The sequence below is a fragment of the Amblyraja radiata genome, chromosome 20 (genome assembly GCF_010909765.2).
Source record: "Amblyraja radiata isolate CabotCenter1 chromosome 20, sAmbRad1.1.pri, whole genome shotgun sequence".
Taxonomy (NCBI): domain Eukaryota; kingdom Metazoa; phylum Chordata; class Chondrichthyes; order Rajiformes; family Rajidae; genus Amblyraja; species Amblyraja radiata.
The window spans coordinates 21,143,682-21,149,681 of record NC_045975.1 but is presented as its reverse complement, the minus strand read 5'-3'; positions in this window follow the sequence as shown (position 1 = coordinate 21,149,681).

The window sequence follows — 6,000 nt, the reverse complement described above, 5'->3', positions numbered from 1 at the left end:
CAAACCTGATGGGATAGTCCCAGCCTCAACTACCTCCTCTGGCAGCTTGTTCTACACACCCACCACCCTCGGTGTGAATATTGCCAGAACAATAGCAGCAGTATTGAAATAACTATCTTTAAAATAGGTCTGCATAATTTGAACACCACAGACAGTATTTGCTGTACGGTTTAATTTGAAACACCCAAGCAGCTAACATTTATGTTTTAAATCCTATTCAATTGCACTGTCATTGTGCTGTGTCTAAAACACATTGGTTAACACATTCAAGTGACATCCTTCCTATGTTTTTACTCCAATGCTTATTTGGCATTGAAGACATTCTCTATGATATGTGTGAATGATTTGGACATGGATATAGATGGGCTGGTTAATATGTTTGCAGATAATACCAAGATTGGTGGAGTTGCGGACTGTAAGGAAAGTTGTCAAAGTACTGTATATACATCGGGATATAGGTCAGCTATGGAAATAGACGGAGAAATGGCAGAGGGAGTTTAATCTGAGCAAGTGTAAGGTGTTGCACTTCGGGAGGTCGTATGTAATGGGAAAAGTATTCAGTTAATGGCAAGACTTTCAGCGGCATTAATGTATAGAAGGATCTTGAGTTCTAAATCCATAGCACCCTGAAAGTAACAACGCAGGTAGATAGAATGGTCATAGAGTCATACAGGTGGAAACAGGCCCTTCGGTGCAACTTGCCCACGTCAACCAACATGCCCCATCCTGACTACTCTTACCTGCCTGCGTTTGGCCCATATCCCTCTAAACCTATCCTATCCATGTACCTCTCTAAATGTTTCTTGAACATTGCAATATATGCCTCAACTACCTCCTCCGGCAGCTCGTTCCATAGATCCATCACCTCTTGTGTAAAAAAGTTTCCCCTCAGGTTCCTATTAACTCTTTCCCCCTTCACCTTCAACCTATGTCCTCCGGTTCTCGATTCCCCTACTCTGGGCAAAAGACTCTGCATTTACCCAATATATTCCTCTCATGATTTGTACAATTCTATAAGATCACCCCTCATCCTCCTGCATTCAAGGTATAAAGTCCAAGCCTACTCAACCTAGAGTTCTGGTAACATCATCATGAATCTTCTTTGCACCCTTTCCAGTTTGACAACATTTTTCCTAAACATAGTGACCAAAAATGAACATAATACTCTAAATGTGCCTCTTATATAACTGCAACATGACGTCCCAACTTCTATACTTAATACTCTGACTGGTGAAGGCCAAAGTGCCAAAAGTTTTTTAGACCACCCTATCTACCTGTGACACCATGTACCTGTACACCTAGATCCCTTTGCTCTACCACACTTCCCAGAGCCCTACCATTCACAGTGTAGGTCCTGCCCTTGTTAAACTTCCAAAAGCAATGGTACTGCGTGCAGTTCTGGTTGCCCCATGACAGGGTTGATACGGAACGTTTGGAGAAGGTTCATAAGATGTTTACCAGATTGCTGCCTGGATTAGAAGGTATTAGGTATGAGGAGAGGCTGGACGGATTTGGATTGTTTTCTCTGGAATACCGGACGTAAATGGGAGACCTGATAGAAGTATATCAAATTATAAGAAGCTTAGATAGAGTAAACAATCAAAACCTGTTCCAGAGGGTGTAAATGTCACAGACTAGAGGTATAGCTTAATGGTAAACAAGAGGAAGTTTAAAGAGGACGTGTGGGGCAGGTTGCCTGGTGTGGTGGGTGCCTGGAACACGCTGCCTGGGGTGGTGGTGGACTCATATACAATAGTGACTGTTCAAGATACTGTTAGATAGCAACATGGATATGCAGAGAATGGAGGGATATGAATCATATGCAGGCAGAGAAAATTAAGTTTATCATCATCATGTTTGGCACATACATTGTGGGCTGAAGGGCCAGACCTGTGCTTTACCTTTCTACGTTCTACAGGAATTAAACCCCTCCATGAAATGAACTACATTCTTACAGATCAGATAAAGAACAATACCATTTTTTAGAATTCAAAAGTGGATAACCTCAAAAATGTCATAATTAAAAGTGATTTTTGTGGACCATCATTTCCCAGAAATCTTCATGGAGAAACACACCTCATAGCACTGATGAGTACAGAGGAAGAAGGTTTTGATTCAGATCTTTTGTTTTGGCTTACATCTCAAACTCAATAGGCACTGACGGACATGGCTCGCTGTCTGCAAGCCAACTCTTATTTTGCAAGCAATACTCCACTCCATCATGGCAACAAACTTCCAGGAGAGCAAACGGTTGTTCTCAAGCTCCTTGAAAAAAGACGGACCCATGGGAATATCTGGTTCATGACCTCTCAATATTGGGAAGGAGCTTCCAAGGACGCACTGAGTCCTTAATCTCTATGACTGGAGCGCAGGGAACAAAAGGTGTGCACAACATCATAAGCTACCCTTCTATCTGCCCAGTCAAGCATTGAATCATCGACTTGTCTCAGAATGTGCAAATCCCATGAAGGACTCTTCTGTGGATGCAAGGATAACCTGTATCCACGGAAATAGTGTGGATGCAAATTATTATTCTCCCTGCTTGGTGAAAAAAGGACGAAAAAAAATAAAGAATGCTTAATGAAGAAAGAAGTTTGGAAAAATAAATAAAGAAAAAGGAGGAACGAAGACCCAATTGATCTTAGTTGAAGGGACACCCAGGAAGGGAAGAGTGGAATTGCTGATGGTTTTGTTGGAAATAAATTGCTCAAGTTTTTGTGCTTCTCTGACTAAGGGGAGCACCTGCTATCCGTCTCTGCAACGTGGTACAGTATACACAGCGCATTATACAAGCCCAGATTTTCAAGAGTAACTCCTGTCAAGCGGTTATAAATTAGGAGATGCGGTTACCACCTTGAAGTTGCTCAAAGTTTTGACTTTTGAACAAATATGTATCTATTAGCTTGCCATTCAAATTTTATTTGTGTAACGTTATAAAATATTAAATGTTGTCACTGTTCTTACTCACAACTCTTTCTCATGACTAAGTAGTCTCCACACTCATCATCAATCGGTAGGAATATTTCTGGTACAACGACGAGAATGCGCCTTTTTGGAAGCGGACTTAAATTCCAGGTACACTCAACATTTACAGGATAGTCCCCAGGGTAATTTGGAGACTCAATATATCCAGTATAGTCTCCAAGTTCTCCACCACATTGTCTGTCTGATGCACAATAAACACAAATAATATAATTAAGTGCCTCACTTTAGAAGGATTGTCAAGGCACAGTTGGGCATGGTTCTACAAGATAGGTATGTACGTAGGCACTGATCCCAATACACAACGCTCATGGAAAGCTCTTTATTAGACCCAAGGAAGATGTCTTGGTTGAAGCTGTACTACAGGAATTCTTCACAAAAAGAATGACATAGATTACATCAAAGTAACAAGGTAGAATACGTAATAAAAAAACTAAATTCTAAACAGTTAGAAAAAAACAAATTGCATAATATTGAAAATATGACATTATAAATTCAAAGATAAAATACTGCTTGATTTAACTTTCTGCAAAAGGTGTGAAGTAAGTTGATTCATCATAGTTAACAACAGTGATGACAAGTTCCTGTACATTCACAAACTATTGTACCGACCGATTGACAGTTTTAATTGTGTAATCTGCATTGATTAGCATGTTTGCCTGTAGTTTTGAGATGATAGCATGCAAAACAAGTGCCAGATCTCAAGTAATTCACCGTAATAATTTCAACCGATGTTGTGCTATCTCTTTGAAAACAAAATGCAATTTGTTTGTAGCATCCTGCATCTGCTCAAAACAGTTTCCTTCCTTTACAGCAAGATATTTTTTCAAGATTCACATTTCAGGCTCTCACTTTCAAACCTTGAAATTTGAATGCAGTTGCTCTGACACTGAACAACTTGAACTGAAATGCTATTATGCTGAGTGACCTAATTCTCGATTAAAATCTTACCAAAAAAAAGGATTGCAGCATTCATATGGATGAACCAGGGCTCCGATGCACCCAATTTATAGATTAAGATTTAGAATTTGAGGGAGTGCAATATATGGACCCAATATGTCTTTTACCAGCTCCCGAACATCACTTTACAAACTGCCGGTTAGTGCAGTCATAAACCAAGTGGAACATGTGCAGTACTTGGTTTATACAATATATGCTTATTTTGGTATCAGAATCCTGAAATAGTTGTCAGATCACTAATTCAGAGTCCCACATGTCTACTTCATGTGGCGATCACAAGCCCCGAGTGTTAGTTCTGCAGTTCATTACTATGTGGGATTGAATGCAACAGCTGGAGAACAATTATTAAATGCCCAAGTCTGCCAACATTTATAAGACATCTTTAGCGCTGTGAAAATATCCCAATGTTGACAACACATGACATGAGGAAAGATTAGGGAAGGTGTTTGTTCCTGGAGGCAGATTTTAAGGATTTTGTAGAAGAGGGATTATGAAATGATGAGAGGTTCAAGGTGGAGATTCCAAACATTGAATGGGACACAACATATCACAGTGATGGTCACTTTCGGGTTCATGTTCTGACACTGGTACAGTCAGAATATCTCTGGAGAACTCTCTTTCTGTGCTTTAGAATTGGAAATGCATTAACTGCACCATTTCCCTGACTGGTGAACAGTACTCCAAAATTTGCTGTTATATTCATTCTTTGCTTCCATCATACCATCATGACAATCTATTATAACTGCTCTCTAACCCACTTGGAAGTTGAATCTAGTTGCTAATTGCAAGTGTGCAATATAGAATACACCTACTTTTACATTGAGTAATATTAGTTGATGCATCAAAATCTGTGGTGGTATTTCCAGGACAAGCAATGCAGTGATTTTGCCCAAATTCTGGCTGGTACAATCCCACCGGACATCGCATGCATCTGTGCGTGTTTGTATCATAAAAATGACCCGCTGAACATCGGACTGTGGAAATATAACAGAAAATCGAAACAACATCATGAAAATCATGATATGCAAAATTCTATGATCCTGAATTGCACTGAATTCCAACACACACATACAATTTGCCACATGTACAAACATAGAAAATAGGTGGAGGAGGAGGCCATTTGGCCCATCGAGCCAGCACCGCTACAATACTACAAATCCACTGAGTTGTCTAAGGACATCACAGTTGGATGTACAGGATAAAATCTCAATCAATTTACCAACTCCTTACAAGGATGATGTCTCTAAAAGGACAGAGCAAGAGTATGCTTCTTATTTTTCTTGTATGTGGCTGAATCTTGGCAGAAATGCACTGAAACCAGGACTATTTGTGGAACCAAAATTTAGGATATTACCTCCATTAGTTTTCAGTGAGAAAATTGCTTGGCTTTCAAACTATGGAAAAAAAATGTTCATGGTTCATTTTAAGACTGCAGAGAGCAAATAAGATAAAGGGGGAGTTTAATTATGGTTGTAAAAGCTTGATGGAGTAAATAATACTGGTAACTAAATATAAGATAATAGAAAAAGAGTCACGAGACAGAGGTGTGATTAAAAATATCTGTTTTATACAGCTTATTATTATCAGCACAGAAGCAGATTGAATAGTAACGTTGAAAGGTATATAATTGAAAAGGAGAAAATTGCAACATTGTGGTGGAAATAAGTACGAAGAAGACTAACTGGACATCTTTACAAACAGGAAGCTTACAAATTAGGAGCAGAATGGCTTATTTTAGATTGTGAGATTGCCATGGTAGAACATTAATAATATTAATTGCAGCAAATTAACATGTTGATATTGTAATACTGGCTTCACTGTGGATTATTAACAAGTAACGTATAATGTGAACCCTTTGAAATAGCACTGTTCTGAGAGCCTCTGCATAAAAAGATGACATTGTTTGTTCTAAAATTGTCTCAACATCCACAACAAAAATACATCAATTCTCATTGGTGTATTTCAAAAGTACATCAATTCCCAGCATCAAAACTGGAGGAAGTAGTTTAATAAAATTACCTTTAGTTTCACAATCCTGAAACGTTGCTGATCCTTCAC